Source organism: Rhinolophus sinicus, chromosome 17 (genome assembly GCF_057876585.1).
Source record: "Rhinolophus sinicus isolate RSI-liver-muscle chromosome 17, RSI-T2T, whole genome shotgun sequence".
NCBI classification, from domain to species: Eukaryota; Metazoa; Chordata; class Mammalia; order Chiroptera; family Rhinolophidae; genus Rhinolophus; species Rhinolophus sinicus.
In genome coordinates this window covers 39784945-39802414 of record NC_142517.1, presented here as the reverse complement: position 1 = coordinate 39802414, position 17470 = coordinate 39784945, and the positions used below count along the sequence as shown (strand labels likewise).

General features: G+C 35.5%; 1 protein-coding gene across 12 annotated transcripts in view; it reads right to left on the bottom strand.

Annotated features, from left to right (window-relative positions):
* NLGN1 (neuroligin 1) overlaps positions 1–17470 on the bottom strand; it is a 773311-nt gene that overhangs the window by 617995 nt on the left and 137846 nt on the right. For 3 of the 12 annotated variants that reach the window (XM_074328036.2, XM_019750410.3, XM_074328085.2), the window contains exon 1: positions 10414–11136. The exons of 6 other annotated variants lie outside the window; for them this stretch is intronic. The gene's annotated coding sequence lies outside the window, so the exon portion shown is untranslated. Of the gene's footprint in view, positions 1–10413; positions 11138–17470 lie in introns of those variants that run through there. 3 more of the 12 variants (XM_074328056.2, XM_074328075.2, XM_019750412.3) reach the window with 2 other exon arrangements.

Sequence of the window (17470 nt, the reverse complement as noted above, 5' to 3'; positions counted from 1 at the left end):
GCATGAACTGAGCACAGACTGGGGCCAAACAGTGAGTGACTGCATCATCTCATTTAATTGTCTCTAAATACCATAAAATAGAGATCATTATCATCTCAGTTTAACAGATAATTGAAGAAACACAAAGACATTGAAATACTTTTCAATAAAACAACAACAAAAAAAAAAACAGTTTTTCGCATGTAGTGAATTCAAACAAATGGGTAAGGCAGAAGAATTAATAGATAGAATTAACAGATAAACCCTGCATCCGTTTCTATTTTGTCCAGAGCCTCCTTCTAGGAGAAAAGATAGACAAGCATCAATAGTTTCTCAGAGTTACATTCCACTTCCCCTTCCTCTGCAGAAAACATAAGCAATTCTATTTGTTCTCATTCTCCTTGGTCTACTTCCAGTGTAAATGAACCTCTCCAATCATGTAATAAAACAACAGAGAAAACAGAAAGTTAAGTAGAAAAGACAAACTAAAATTTGACAGTTATAGGAGAAAAAAAATTACCAACTAAATATTTTAAAGAATATTCAGGAAAAAATCATGAGTATATTGCAGAGGTTATATCTGGTGGCAATCTATCTTTGTGAAAAAACAATACTAATGGAAGGCAGTACGCAGCACTGGGAGCTGTGGTCAGTGAATTGGGTCCAACTTGTTTACCAAGATCTCGCTTCCAGGAAATCACTCTTCCCCATCAGTTTTTGCTTGGAGGGACCCCAACTAGCATCCCTGAAGGTCTGGCTCAAAAGTCAGTACTTCTGAGCACATATATCTTTATAGATAAATGTTTTCAGATTTTTTGGATATATACCCAGGAGACGGATTGCTGGGTCATATGATAATTCTATTTTTAATATTTTGAGGAACCTCTATACTGCCTTCCACAGCGGCTGCACCAATCTGCATTCCCACCAACAGTGTATGAGGGTTCCTTTTTCTCCACAGCCTCTCCAATACTTTATTTACCGTGGCCAAGAGATGGAAACAACCAAAGCGTCCTTTGATAGATAATTGGATAAAGAAGATGTGGTATATATACACAACAGAATACTACTCTGCCATAAGAAAAGATTAAATAGTGCCATTTGCAACAACATGGATGGATCTTGAGATTATTATGATGAGTGAAATAAGGCAGGCAGAAAAAGTTGAGAACCATGTGATTTCACTGATATGTGGGATATAAAACTGAAAGCAACAAAGGAAAAAGACAAACAAATAAACAAAAACTCACAGTCACAGATAATAGTTTAGTGGTTACCAGAGGGTAAAGGAGGAATGGGGTGGTAGACTAGGGTAAAGGGGATCAAATATATGGTGATGGAAGGAGAACTGACTCTGGGTGGTGAACACACAAAGTGATATACAGATGATGTATTACAGAATTGTACACTTGAAACCTATGGAAATTTATTAACCATTGTCACCCTAATAAATTTTAATTTGGAGAAAAAAAAAAAGTGAGTACTTCTTCCCAGATCTTCCCAGCCACAAAACACTCCCTTCCCTTAACTCTCAAAGCACTTGCAACTTTTCTTGTAACTGAACCCATAGTCGTTTTTATCACAGCAATTTAGAAACCCAGTTTCCCTCTTCATTCTTACAATTATTTAATACGAGGTACTGGAGAGGCCAACATGAACCAGATAGGAATAGTGCTGATTCTCATGGAAGCTGCAGTTCAATGAGGAAGACAAACTTTATGTTACACAGATAACTATTTAGTCATAAATGCTTTGCCAAAAAGGATAATGCAGGGGGCTCTGAGGACACATTTAATGAATTTGGAGTGGGAAGGATGATCTTTTTGAAGTGATCTATAAACTGGATTCTGAAATATAGGTAGGAATTGGCAGGTGAGGACCAGGGTACAGAGTGTGGCAGAGAGAGGCAAGAAAAGACACAAATGCTGAGAAGCCTGGGGCTCTCCAAGAACAAAGAGATCAGTGTGACTGAGAGAAGGGCAGAGGAGCTGACAATTCCAGAATTTCTATGCCATTTTAGGAATGTGAGATCTCATCCCAAGTATGATGAGAAGAATTATAATCACAAAAACAACGTGATCAGACTGGCCTTACTCTTCAAAAATAAAGGCTATCACTTTTGAATTGTTGATTTTTAATAACCATCCCCAGAACAATTCATTATACTGCATGTCATCAGAAAATATTTTTGAATGAATAGCCAATTCATCCATTATGTTATTTTCATCAATTAACCCTGCCCTCAGATTTTATTTATCTATTTTTAATGACTGACCTCTGTGATAGCATTATCTCAATTAGAATAATAGCACGAGGGGGTAAAACAGAAAAGAGGTGGAAACAAATGAAAATACAATGAAAATCCTCATCATGCAGGGGTATGCATGGATGATCACATAGACTGGTAGCTAATTCCATTACTGTTTGACAAGAAAAAAGGATTCTAAGATGCCATAACAGCTTATTTATGACAACTCGAAGAAATAGAGATCAAAGTGATATAGTCTTTCCTTCTGCATTCCACAACTGAATATTTTTGCTATGACCATTCCAATTAATGGCTAAATACTAGAGTTTCTTGTTTGTTTGTTTTGTTTTGTTTTGAGGCAGTAGCTGACAAAAGCCATTCACATTTAACTATATAAAATAAGTTTTACTTTCTGCTTCTCTACGGATCTACTCTCAGATGGAAATTCCAAATATTGTTAAATCTAGAATCTATTTAGAAATTCTGACTTCCAAATGAACAAGAAGGTGAAGTTGGGGGCCAGCCCAGTGGCTCAGGTGGTTAGAGCTCCGTGCTCCTAACTCCGAAGACTGCCGGTTCGATTCCCACATGGACCAGTGGGCTCTCAACCACAAGGTTGCCGGTTTAACTCCTCGAGTCCCGCAAGGGATGGTGGGCAGCACCCCCTACAACTAAGATTGAACACGGCACCTTGAGCTGAGCTGCCGCTGGGCTCCTGGATGGCTCAGTTGGTTGGAGCGCATACTGTCAACCACAAGGTTGCTGGTTGGACTCCCGCAAGGGATGGTGGGCTGTGCCCCTGCAACTAGAAAACGACAACTGGACCTGGAGCTGAGCTACGCCCTCCACAACTAAGACTGAAAGGACAGGACAACAACTTGAAGCTGAACGCATCCTCCACAACTAAGATCGAAAGGACAACAACTTGACTTGGAAAAAAGTCCTGGAAGTACACACTGTCCCCCAATAAAGTCCTGTTCCCCTTCCCTAATAAAAAATCTTAAAAAAAAAAAAAAAAAAAAAAGGTGAAGTTGGGTGAGAGGGACAGGAATGGATAAGACAACATGTTTAAAACAAAACTAAACAAAACAAAACAAAAAACAGAAAAACAACAAAAATAAAGAAACATGGGCAACGGTCTGACTGTATACGTAGCACACTGCGGGACACATTTTTGAAAACCAGTTGGCAATCCAGTGATCCCCCAGAAGAAAAGAATAATCACTCAAGAGCTCAGGAGAGATAGCCAGGTAGAGTTGATTACTTCCCTTTACATTAAATTGATGCTTTTGTCTGATAGGGGGCGTCTTTGGGTCACAAGTCATTGCTTCCAGAAGCAACTTAATTATGCTGCCAGTATCTTTATAGAGAAGACAGCACACCCTAACAGCAGTGCTACATTCTCAACTCACTATTTAAGCTTACTTTTGTTGCTAGTAAGTTGCTGTGCCTGGGAATAGTGGAGAATTGCCATGCCTGATGCCCTGCTTAATTAAAGTTCTCTCTCTCTCTCTCTCTCTCTCTCTCTCTCTCTCTCTCTCTCTCTCTATATATATATATATATATATATATATATATATATATATATATATATATATAAAAGCCTTGCTGCCAGAGAATAGCTACAACTTTGGCAGGGGCAGGACTAAGTTTCTCAGTATGGCCCTGTGACAGGGTGTGTCAATCTTGACACTTTGGATGATGATTAGCAGAGCCGGGGTAGTTAAACCTTTGTGTCCATTCGCACTCAGGCTTCTGCTGGAATTAGCAAATACTATAGTGACTGTTGTCTAAGAAGTAACTGTCTACTAGGAACTGGACTAAGACCACCAACTCCTTTCACGTAAGGCACCAAGCAACAATTAGGGTTTCCTGTCACTTCTGACCTGGCTTAGAGCTCAACCAGTGCCCCAAAGGGGAAAGAATATTACACTTGCAATTTTCTTCAAATATCTACATCTTTTAGATTCCCTTCACATTACAGTTTTATTAGTAATAATTTATTAATTTGTTAATAATAACAAGTTTCAAAACAATGGTCTATTCATGGGCTATTTGTGTAACAGAACATCAATGAATAGATATTCACAAGAATTTAATATACATATGTAATGTAAGTTGCTAAATGAATTCACCATTTAAATAAAATTGAATGATAGGGAGTTTGGAATTATCAAGTATTTTTAAAAATGACAGAAAAGTCTTGAATAATTACCAGAATGCCAAACTTCATTACATTTTAGATCTTATTGTCCAATTTCTAAGTATTTGAAAAAAATTTTAGTGCTCTCAAAGTTCCTTGAGATATCACATTTTCTTCATGGCAGAAAATAACTCTAATGTACATTTTGGTAAATTATAGCCAGAAATAATCCTATAACATGTGTAAGTCTTGATAAAATAATATATCAAGGTAAAGTCAAATAACTATATTACAAAAATCAGTAAAAGTGCCAATTATTATTTGTTTGATTAAAATCCAATCTTTTAAATATATTCCTTTTACTTTTAGAATTGTGCACATAACTTCAAAATATCTATTAATTCAAATAACAAATTACTTAAGAAAAAATAAAAAGCAAAAATGAAAAGACCAATTATTAAGCAAAGAAGTAACATGCAAAGCTAGAGCCTGGTCTCTTTATTAATTTAACAAGTATTTATTGGCCCCCAGTAATCTGCCAGGCACAGTTCTAGAGCCTGTGGGGAACCACACACAGCTTTGAAAAATCAGACAGAAATCCCTGCCATCACGGAGGTTATATATACTGTTACTACAATATCGTTTTGTTATATAAAATGTTTTACCTTTGTATATTCAATAATTTCTCAGATATTATTACTAAAAAGCACAGTTCTAAATAATAAGAACTTTTGGTATCAATCTCATAGTAACATACACATTTGAACACTTGACACAGTTAAAGAGGAAATGAAACTGGTGACTTCTTTTACCCATAAGAAAAAGGATAGATAACACTGTCACTTATGTGTAAAGTTTTGGACAGCTAAGTAATATAGATTTAAATTAAAAATGACAGATGCACTTACTTGAAACATAATGGTTACTGAAGTGAATCTTTATTACTTTAGTATTGTGGTTAACTATTAAATGGCTCAAGTATTATTTTCAGGTGTGAATGTTGTGACCACTGTTGGTCAATGTCCTATGTAGTAATCACTGTTTTCTGGGTAAATCATGTCCTAAGAAAGGTGGTTGTCCTATGTGGAAAACTTATATTAGTGATAATCCCAAGTTAGTTTTTATCAAATCAGTACTCATTGATTTCATATGTAACCTTGTTGAACTCCTAAGCACAGAAAGTATCCCATATGACAATATGAAAGTATTCACCGTAACTACTTTTTTTAAAGGCAACAAGAATTTTCAACTCACTTTGGAACATTACAATTAACCTCTTTCCTTCTGAAGACTCAATATTCATTGGTGTGTCAAGGAAGAAAAAACTGTTACACATAAGTGATGCCCAATATCTATATCGATAAATTAGTATATCAGTTATAATTTTCCCAAAAGGCAGTTGTTGAAAAACATGTAAGACCTTCCTATTATGGTCTGGCTTCTTCACTCTCTCCAGATGTACCTATGTTATTTAGATACAAACAAAATGTAAGAAAAATGCATTCTACGAAAACATTTGCTCGATATTCTATCTCTTCCCCAACTTCTGGTCCCCAACACATTGCCACTACCAAATAAGTACATAAACAAGCAAACAAAACTACATGTTTTCTTGATTTTACCAAAAATCAAACAGAAGTATAGGTGCAGGTAAATGGATACACAAGCAGATTTCTTATTGAAGCACCATGTATAGCACACCCAGAGGGACGGCATGGGTTTCAACAGGTAGCTCTACCCGCAGGCATAGGTGATATGAGAGAAGCAGACTACAGGAAAACAAAAGGTTACAGTGTGGCCTATCACAAGGGAACCAGCATCAGGTACAACAAATGTGACTAGATATATAGAGAAGATACTAATTGAAAATTGCTGTAGAAACCAGAGAAAAGTGAAAACACGTGAAAAAGTATATATACTCTTATTTCCTAAGTCAAACCCAAGCTCATCAACTTAAAGGCAGGTCCTAAGACGCCAACTGCATTAAGTAGAGATAAGTCTCAGCCTGAAAGTTTATTTCCTGCGATGTATCATTGTGGTTTTTGATTTTACATCGGTAGCAGTATCTTAAATTGCATTTGTTCCAAAACGAATTTCATGCTCAACTTGTTTTTCTTAATTAAACTTCCTGTAGCAGTCCCTAATATGTGTATTATTAAAACTCATTAGTCCCATTCACACTTGCCTGTCATTTTTTGGCTGCACATTCATATATTGAAGTGCTCAGTTGCTATGTATAGGAAGAAAATTAAATAGTAAATATGGGGACTTGAGCATTTTATGAGTGTCAGAATGAGAGAGTGCCTGCAAGGCCCATAAGGTTTCACACAAAAGAGGCGTTACTGCTAAAGCTAACACGCTGACACATCTCTGATCTATAAAGTCTGCAGTAATGGCAGCAGTAAAGCGTTCTGCCATTGACTAGAATTTCTCTTACATGCAACGGAAATAGGCATAGAAGAGATTATACTGACTGTTATAAAAAGAATTCACATAAAATCCCCCCAAACTTTAATGTCTAATCATTTCAAATGCCTAGAGTGATTTACTAGTTTGCTCTGACTTCAGTAAAGGTTAGAGTTGGCAGTGTTTCTCTTTTACCCAGGTTTGCTACCAAATGGGTGTGTGGTTTTGTTGTTGTTGTTGTTTTCTTTTTTTTCTTTTTCTTTTTTTTTTTTTGCAGGGGATCTTAAAGGCAGAGATATCACAGTATCATAGGACTATTTGACACTGTCAGTGCAATTCCCTTAACAACAAAGCAAGAACAATCAAACCTGTTACTGTTAAAGACTTATGCTTAGCAACAGTGGAGAATGTTGCCATCCCACACCATTAAGCGGTCAGCTGCCTCAAAATATTTTAAATTATCTTTTAAAAGGTATTTAAAATGACACTCTAGATTCATCATGAGTGTTCACTTTTTTTTTTTTTTTCAATTTTTATGGGCTTTGCAAATTTGAGATGTTAAAAAGTGAAATTTTAAATTACCTGCAAGTTAAGTTTTGTTTTGCGTTTCTCAATAAAGCAAAAGAGATGGAAGATTTGCATTTGGGGCTGCCATTTGTTAAATTTCTACAAATCATTAAAGGATTGCCCTTTTCATTTTGCTTTCAGTTCAGTGTGTAGTAATTTAATTTTTAAAACTCAGTTAATGTAGAATAACATTTAACTGTATTTAATCTTCTCAAAATTAAAAGAAGGTGCAGCAAATGTGTTATCTCCCCCTTTGAATGTAAGGCCACTTGGAACACATGGAGACTTTCAGGGGACAGGTGTATCTGTTAAGCAAAGCTCCAGTAAATGCAACATCAATTCTTCCATAGGGATAAGTTTTGGGGAATCCAATGCTAATTCTTGTCATGTACATTAGGAATTGGGCTTGCAATTATTAAGGCTAATTGAGAGTTTCCATAACTTTACCCCAAATTACCACATTTTCTGTTACTCTGTAGCAAAATTGGAACTGATAAAAGCCACCATGTAATTTTTAATAATCATGATCAAAAATATGTATCTGGATAAGGTAGAGCAAAAATGTAATTAATTTTCTAAGTGAACTCTTCAGGTTTTTCAGTAGTCCTTTCAGTGATTCTCTCCATTCATGGAGAACATTTACTTAACTGGTTACCTTGCTATTCATGTGCTGACCAGTTTTTAAAAATTTGGTGGTGTGTAGTTTTGTTTATTTTATTTAGATTGTTATTGGACTTCCAAAGTGAATTTACCACCTACAAAGTTTACCAGTTTTGTGTAGGAACTCCTTGTAGAAACCAAAGAGTAGGCCAGAGTTTTCCCCTTTTCATTCTCTCTGCCGAAAGAGAATAGAACGAGGGAGTGGAAAGTAATGATTATACTTGACAGAGAAAAATATTGTTCAAACAAGACAAAGGCACGTTAAGCTGAGTTGTCTGCTTTAGCACTATGGAACATGCCATGACCACTGGTTCAAAGATTGCAAAAACATGCAAGTTAACTTTGAAAAGGACCTCCTTTTTCATGTTCCGTCTACTTTTTATACTATTATTCTTCATCTACTTTTGTATGAACACTATACTCTTTTCAAACCTAAAAAGAGAAATCCTAGCCCATCTCCCATTCCCCTTCAGTGTTTAATTATCATTTAATATGCTATTTGCTTGCTGTCTTCTTTCAATCATTTAATTTTTTTAAAAAAATGATGTTAAACTTTACTGGACTGCGTGGCTAGGACCAGTGTCTAGAATGCACCAATACACAGCACATCCATTCTTCTAGTTCACGCTGCACATCAACCACGTGACTTAGAGCTGCGTGAAATAAAAGGCAAACCTAGCCTCTCAGATATCTCCTTAAAACAAACAACTGGGCTTGCAGAAACTATTCCTTGCTGTTTCTATCATTTTGAGAAAAGCTTAGACAGTCTGCAGAAATAAAAACTAACATTTCCACTATAGAATTCTTAGGAGACAGAACTTTTGTATTTGCTATTTTATCCTTAAAAAGAAAAATAAATGGCATGTGCTTGTTTCAAAATTTAGATTTCAGAAACATATATAGACACACAAATCCAGGAAGAAAGTTTGGTGAGTCTCCTCTTTTAATACCAGGATGTCTGATGTATTGTGAACTCCTGAAATAAGTACTGGGTGGATGCGTGCTTCAGATGACATTGAAGAGTTGCCTTTCAATGAGTCACAAGGAATGAAGAAGTTTCAATGCTAAAACCATAAAGGTATCTACACACATTTTATAATCTGTAAACGAAAACCCCTGGGGAAAAAAATTTGATGCTTTTCTTCAAAAGATTAAAATGTACACAATACATTATGTTATAGTTTAACTAGTATCTATCTCCATGTCATTCTAATGTATTTCAATGTGTGAAGGTTTAAAATGTAACAAAATGGCCTTAAATAGAAAAAGCCAACTAAAATTATGATGCTGAGTGAGGTGTCAAAAGGATGGGGGTGGTGTTCATTAACCTATTAACATATCTATCTATATAAATATACATATATTTTAAATGAATCAGTTCTGTAGATGTTATTGTTCTGAACCTGTGTGGACACCAAAACTGGTTCAGAATAAAATGCTTTCCTGGATTCCAAAGCAACTTTTAGTTTCCTAAGTCAATTAATATTTACTCATTTGAGTGATTAATTTTAATTATATCTGCTGAAATTGATTTTCCTTCTGCAAATAAAGATAAGCTTTTCTTGAGAGCTACAAAATACATTTTTAAAAGGGAGGGGGGAATTCCCCTGAATTCAGCTGCAAGAAAATATCTGGGATCGCGCGCGCTCCACTCAGTCGGAAAGAAAAGCCAGTAAGTGACGAGGCAGCCAGGGTTGGGATGCATCAGAAATGCAGCGGCTGCTTGGCGCACTCGCCATCCTGGGCCCTGGGCAGAAAAGCTGCAATGCCTTCCTGGACTCTTCCAACTCGAAGAAAGTTACCTTGGACAGTATTATGCAAAGTCGTGCAAGTGAATTACAAGACAACATGAGTGGCCCGTCACTCACTTCTGTCTCTATCCGATTCAGTGACCCTGTAACCCTTTAGTGATCAGCTGAGAGAAGGGGGAGGCGTGAAGGAGAAAAGAGAATGAGGGGGAGGCAGAAAGATACAACATGAAAACGGCCAATTCTCCCTGCAAAATTGCCGGAAAAGCCAAGACAGCCGCTGAAACCGCCGCCGAGCCCGCCGCGATGTCTACTTGGGCTTTCCCCCTCCACACGCAGGTATTCTAAGGCATTCCTGCCTCCTCTCCTTAAAGTATCACTAGGAGAAAGCACTGAATCCAAAAGGGATCCCCCAACTGGGAGATTTTCGATGCTAAGTTGAGAGCTTGGAGGGTTTGCTCAGCTTCCCCATTGACGCCGCAAAAGAGGGTTTTTTAAGCTCCATCTAGGTAGCTCCCTAGCGATCCCGAGATGCGCGAGGTGGTTTTGCTTCCCCCTTTCTCCCATTTCAACAAGCACCGCGGCCGCAGCACCTTCCACCTTCCGCGCAGCGGCACACAAACCACGGCAGCCCCCTCCCAATAAAAGACCCCCAAACTTACCCTCGGTAAGAAAAATCCACAGAGGGAGACCCCTCATCTTCCCCCAGTCCCCTTCCAATAATTCAAGGAGACAGTTTCTACAACACTTCGCCGTCAAATTCAAGCTGAATTGGTTAAAGTATTTACCAGTTTCTAGAGGCTTTTTTGGAATTTTGAGCACCAGGTAATTCTTGTTTCAGAATTCAAGATGCTTCCTTTATTTCACTTGTTTTTTTTCTTCTTTAAGCAGCCACAACCCCCGTTTTGCTCCCCCCCCCTTTTCTCTTTTGCTTTCTTTCTTTCCTTTTTTTTTTCTTTTTCTTTTTTTCTTTTTTTTTATTCACCCACAGACACTTCCAAAACGTGTCGATTGATCCTTTTTTCTCTCCAGCTGCAACCACGATCCAGAGTCCTGGGGACCCAAAGCCACCTCCATGTAAATCCGACCATCAAGCAAGAAATACAAATGATCAAAAACGTTACTTCTTTCAGCTGCAATCAGATAATCCTACTAATCCAATAGATTTATCTCGATTGGAAATTGACCTCAAAAATGAATCCCCGGTGCTGATGTCCGGTAGAGCGATTTCGTAGCCCTGTTCGGGTGACCGAAAGAACTGTGGTTTCTTTCTTTCGCTCTTTCTTCTTTTTTTCAATCTTTTTAGATTCTGGGTGCACTGCTCGCAAAAATGCCGAGGACCGTGGTTTTCCCCTAATATAGGTTTCTACTCCAAATCGGTGCAGAATGAAAAATGGTACAAAGATACCCCTAGTGGCCCGAGATAATATTGCAGGGATCTCACTTTTTTTTTCTTCTTCAATCCCCTCTCCTCACAGTTTTTTTTTTTTTTTTCTTTTTCTTTTTCTTTTTTTTCCCCCCTGTAGATAACTGGCTGCTGCTGTAGTAGTTAAACAAGAAAGCTGAATGGAAATTAACATGAATAGTATATGATTACTTGGAAAAAATCGTGTGATCTTTCTTCTTTGTTTTACTTTAAAGACTGAATCTTCTGTGCTTCTGTCTCCCCCAGTATCCATCTTTTCTCTACAGAACTTTCCCCAATGGCATTTAGTAGCTAAAATGCCAATTTAGGGCAGTTAGTGATTTCAAAGCAAGTATATTTGTTTCCTGAGTGACTACAGATATCAAAAGACGCTCTAATATTCCTGAAATATGCTCCTTTTAGAAAAACCCTTAACAGTTTTTTTGCTTTTTATCCTTTAAAGGAATATGAGTGTGCATACCAGGGATGCCAAAAAAAAAATGTATATACATTTTAAGAGATGTTAACACTTTGGTCAACATTGCTCGAGCAGTAGTTCGCCGTAATCAGAAGTATCTGGATACTGATGGTAACCACTTCGAGCACCTCTTGCAATTGCAGAAGTTAAACATGACTTGTGTTCATCTTTTGCTATCAGTATATATTAAGTATTACAATTTTAGTACTTTTTTCCTTTCTTAAAATGTGTATACATTTTCTTGGCACACTCTGTATATACAATCTCTTCTCATTTTGAATCTTTGATGTTCACTCAGTAAAGCAGATGGCTGCTGTGACCCTGTGGCAAGAGTATGATCTATGTGCCCTTATATGGGCCGCTATGATTGTTGCCCTGCATCCTTTGCAGTTCAATGACTTACAGATAACTGCTAGCATTTTTCGCAGGTTTTAGAGAAAAAGAGCCAATGCCATGAGTTTTAGTACTCATTTTTGGTAAGCAATACTTCACAAATTTATTGTGCTTACCAGTGACCCAGGAATCTTTTAAAAATGAGGATTGTGAATCTGTAGGACCAGAGAAAGAATGAGATTCTGCATATGTAACAAGCCCTCTCACACACTCTGATTATCAATTGCCTAGTAAATTCAGGAGGTTGGATTAACTTTCTTGCTGGTGGGTGCAGACGCTTCAAGGACTCCAAGATCTTTCACTTAGCTGACTGAATAATTAACCCCTTTTAGTGTAGGAGCTGTTAAGGAGTCAAAAGACCTTCCTTCTACCACTGGTTTTGCTCTTAACTGGTTATGTGACTGTGAGCAGTCACTTTTTGACCCACAGTTTATAAATCTATTAAAATTAAAGAGTAAACCCAAACAAATGAATAAAATCTATGTTCTAAGATGGGAGACTCAATATTGTAATCTATAAAATTAATGTAATTATTACAAAAAGCTCACTCTAGTTTTTCAAGAAAGTTGCAAACTTAATCCTAAAATTTGTTTGCAAGAGCAAAGAGTCAAAACTTGTCAGTACAATGTTTAAGAAGAAGGTATTGGTAATTCCATATGAACTATTAAGGCTTAATACAAAATGACAGTAATTGAGGCGATGTAGCTTTGGTTTAGCAATAGAAATTAGATCAATAGAATAGGAGGCTGGGAAATATATTGACAAGTTTGTAGAAACTTGATACATAGGTGGCACTAGAGAGCAATGCAAAAATGAATTATTCAGATAATACATTAAGCATATGAAAAAATTATAATACTAGCTCTCAACTTCACACCTAAATATATATTTAAAGTAGGATAAAGACTTAAAGATGCAGAGCAAAGCTTAAAACTTTTAGAAAAAGATAACTATATGATTTGGTAGATGGAAAGAGAAGGATTTATTAAACATTACGATATAAAAAGTGAAGTCCATAAAGGAAGTGTGTTTATTTATTAAATATATTAAATTTATTATATTAAAATGAAAACTTCATGTACATCAAAAAAAGTCAAGGCATAGACTAAGAAAATATATTTGTTATGCATATAACCAAAGAAGGATTAGTATCTAAGTATATAAAGATTTCTTATAAATATATAAGGACAAAAAATATGATAGGAAAAAGTGAGCCAAGATTAACAACCAATTGACAGAAGATTCTCAATGTCATATGGAAACAGTACTCAATTTCCTAGTTATTACAGAGATACAAGTTAAATGATGGACTATCATTTCACAGCTATGAAATTGGCAAAAATTTTAAGTCCAGCAATGCCAAGTATTGATGAGGATGTGGAGCAAGCACAGAAAGTATATAATACATCAACAACTTTGGAAATCAGTTAAGTGATAGGTGAATGTTTGTACATACTAAAACCCATTCTCCCCACTCCTGCATACTTCTCCACACGTACATAAAACACCCATTACAGAATTATTTGAAAAGCAACAAAAGGGGAGTTGGTAATCTAAATACCTTTTGATAAATAAATGGACTGGTAATTTATAGACTATTCGCATACTGCAATACTGTAGTAGATGCAATAAAAAGAACAAGGAATGTACTATAGCTACTTGAGTTAGTCTGGGTGGATTCATCTCAGAAATGCAATGTGGAGCAGCAATAACAAAAGCAGGTTGCAGAAAGATACCTGTGGGATGATACTATTTTTAAATCAAGTTTTAAAACATGAAAAATAATTTTGTCTATTGTTTTCTGAGCACATGTATATGTGGCTAAAGCACATATACATGCAGAACAATGATAACCATGAAACTCAGAGTAGAAAATAGAAAAAGTGGAGAACCATATGATTTCACTGATATGGGGATATAATACTGAAAACAACAAAAGAACAAGACAAACAAATGAAGAAATAAATACTAATAGACACAGACAACAGTTTGGTGGTTACCAGCGGTTAAGGGGGGAAGGGGGTGGTAGATGAGGGTAAAGGGGATCCAATATATGGTGATGGAAGGAGCACTGACTCTGGGTGGTGAACACACAATGGGATTTATAGATGATGTAATACAGAATTGTACACCTGAAATCTATGTAACTTTACTAAACACTGTCACCAAATAAATTTTAATTTAAAAAAAGAAAGAAAAGAAAAGAAAATGGGGGTTAGTGAAGTTGGGAAGGCATCACAATGAGCTTCAGCTGAATTCAGTGCTTTATTTTTCAGACTTAATCTTGAGTACACAGGTGTTTATAATATTACATATGAAATGTTTGTATGCCTGAACTATTTCATTAAAATGCAATATTTAAAGTAGATGATTTCTATGAACGCTTACAGTATCAGAAATTTTTCTAATTAGAATAAGTATATGTAGAACTGAAAAAAAAAAAAAAACAGTACGGGAGTTCAGAAATTCATGATGTGTTTTCTATATAGAGATTTAAAATATCTATAGCACTTTATGTTTCTAAGAAGTGGATATAGATAGGTGCTTATTTATTTCTGTAATGCATATGAAAATTTCCAACTATCAAGCAAAAATTGCCATCTAAATGAGAAAAATGGGGTTGAAATGGGGGGAAATACAACCCTCAACTAATTCTTTCTTGTATTTTCCTTTGATCTTGTATATAATATCTCATATGTATATAGTAACAAGGCCTCTGGAATTGTGAAACAGGCAAACAATCGATTGTGTTCAACTCTGACTAGTTAACAGGAAACCACCAAAGCCAGAGTAGACCTAAGCCAAACAACACAAAAGACAATTCTTCCAGAATATAGAAAATACATACGTGAATTCAAATAGGGAGGCTTTGTTGACAGGAAATATGAGAACTTGAAATCTCATTTCAAAGTCATTGAACAGTATTTTTCATAATTCATGAAAAATAGAAGATACTGAATGTTAGGAAAGAATTTTTGTAGAGTCCAGTCTTAGAAATAAAATAGTTAGATTAGTAGTTAATATCACTCAACTCACGATAGCTACCTGGACAAATCGTCAAACAATCAATATTCAACCATTCAGAACAGTGGTCCTGAGCAATAACCAAAGCAGCTTTGTGATCAAGAAATAGTGAGAGGACAATTTAATTTCCTTAGAACAGACAAGAAGGAAGGGGTAGAGGTAATATTTCTGAAATTTGGAGAAGTTGACATATTCTTTCAGCAACCACCTACTGAAAACTGCCTCCTGCCTACTGGGCACGGTCCAAGTATTTCACAGGAGAGCTGACTTTGATACAAACAACCACCACAAACCCTAACTTTGTTATTGACAATTAATTTGTTGATTGTAAATGGTTAGTTGTTGTTTTGAATTAATACTTCACCATCCGTACTGAAAAATTAGATATTAGATATTAATATACGTAGAAAATAAACATTTTCTGTATGTTTAAGTACAAACTGGTTTGAAGGTTAAGGTAATCAATGAAGGATGAAGAGTAAAAGAAGAAGTACAAAGATAAAGGTAAAACATGAATCAAACTCATTTCTCTCCCTGGTGATTTACTTTATAGAGAGCATAGAAACTTACTTAATCTTTGTGTCCCTCAGAGTACAAATGATTAGTGAATGAATGACTTAATAGATCAAAGAGTGAAACAAGCTGGTACATGAAAAAAACACATTTATTCTCTATATTGGATGGGCTTGCTAATCTCTCTTCAGAGAATAGAATTAATAGAGGAGGGAAGTAAAAACAATTATTATGACTAACGATAATGAGAAATAAAAGGCCAGAATTGGCAAACTTGAGTGCCAATTAGAATAGGGGATTCCAATTTGATTATGTCACTAAAATCTCAGCTATGCTAAACCCCATGGTAGGATTACACATTCCATTTTGGTTTCTATACTTTAAACAAATAAAAAATGATTGATTAATACCAGGTAGATCATGTACAGAAATGGCATGATTCTACTAAAAAAATAGATGAGACAGTATTTGTTGTTTTTAATACAAGAGGAATCATTATGAAAAGAGAGTTGTGATTTATTCGGGAGGTAACTGATATAAAAGCACGTTTTTTTATGACCAGGTCAAATCAACTAAGTGCTGCTTGGTAGTAAATATTTTAGGATGTTATGAAAGATTGGTGCTCTATGTCTGAAAAAAATAAATAACATAAATTATAGTAAAACAAATTTCTAAAACAAGTCTTGGGAAAAAATATTCCTCTACCATCTTCAGAACTCCCCTGATGTAACCTCATTTTAAGTGCTCAGACTTGAATCTAAATGAACGGCAACTGGGAATTATGAAAGGCATAAAAATAAAAAGCATTGCAACATTATAAGGCCTAACTGCTGCGAAGGTGGCTGTTTGCGAGGGTGTTCTTTCTACAGGGAAGAATCTGTTCACACAATCCTCCTTAATTAGAAAAGACTACTTAAAACACTTGATTGATACTGAATATTTCAGGTATGCATTCAGAGAACACACCTGCTTGAATACTAAATTTATACATGCTTCTCTATAGTTTATGGTTCAAAGACTTGAAATGGAAACCAAGGAAGTCATGATCAAGACTATATATTTTACGATGAGACTGTCACGTAGAGAAATGGGGCTTCTTCATCAAGGTTGGTTTGAAATACTGAAACATGTTTAAAGTTCAGTGGCTTAAATCAGAAATAAATCCCGATTTTCAAAGTAAACTCAGATCATTTTGAACTGTTAAAAACTTCCAAATATTGGTGCCATTATGCTAATAATAATGTTTTCTTTCTTTTTGAAGGTACTTTTTTTCGATATCTATAATTTATAGTTATATTTAATTGGTACAATTACTCTTTACTTAAAATATATCAGCATTCAACTTCAAAGATTTTAGCTATTCATAGCTTAATACGTTATTTTATAGAATATATTATTTATTTTGAAATAGATTTTTACGTATTTGAGAGACTGAGTAGTATTTTTACTGACCCTCTATTAATATCATGCAGATTCTCTTGACATTTTAACTGCTTTTGACTCTGTCATACCAAGATTGATTTCAGGACCTTGTAATATAGTCTAGAGCAACTTAAATTACAAAAAACGATCTTAAGTATTCCTTTAGTACTGAATAAATACAATCAAAACATCATCCTATTGTACATCATGCATTGAAGCTTGTTGTATAGTATGTATTTGAGTCTACATTTCTAGTATTATCAAAAATTTCTGTAAAATTTCACCAAATTGTGGAAAAGGCACATGAAAATTAATGTTCTGTAGTTCAATATGGAAAAGAAAATTTTCAGTTATATCCCAATGGCATTGCCCTTTTATTGTATCACAGACACAGTTTGGGTATTCTTCTTTTTCTGGATAAGATTCTATGCTAATTATACAATTAAAATAAACACTAGCCCAGATTTTCATTATTGTTCAATTA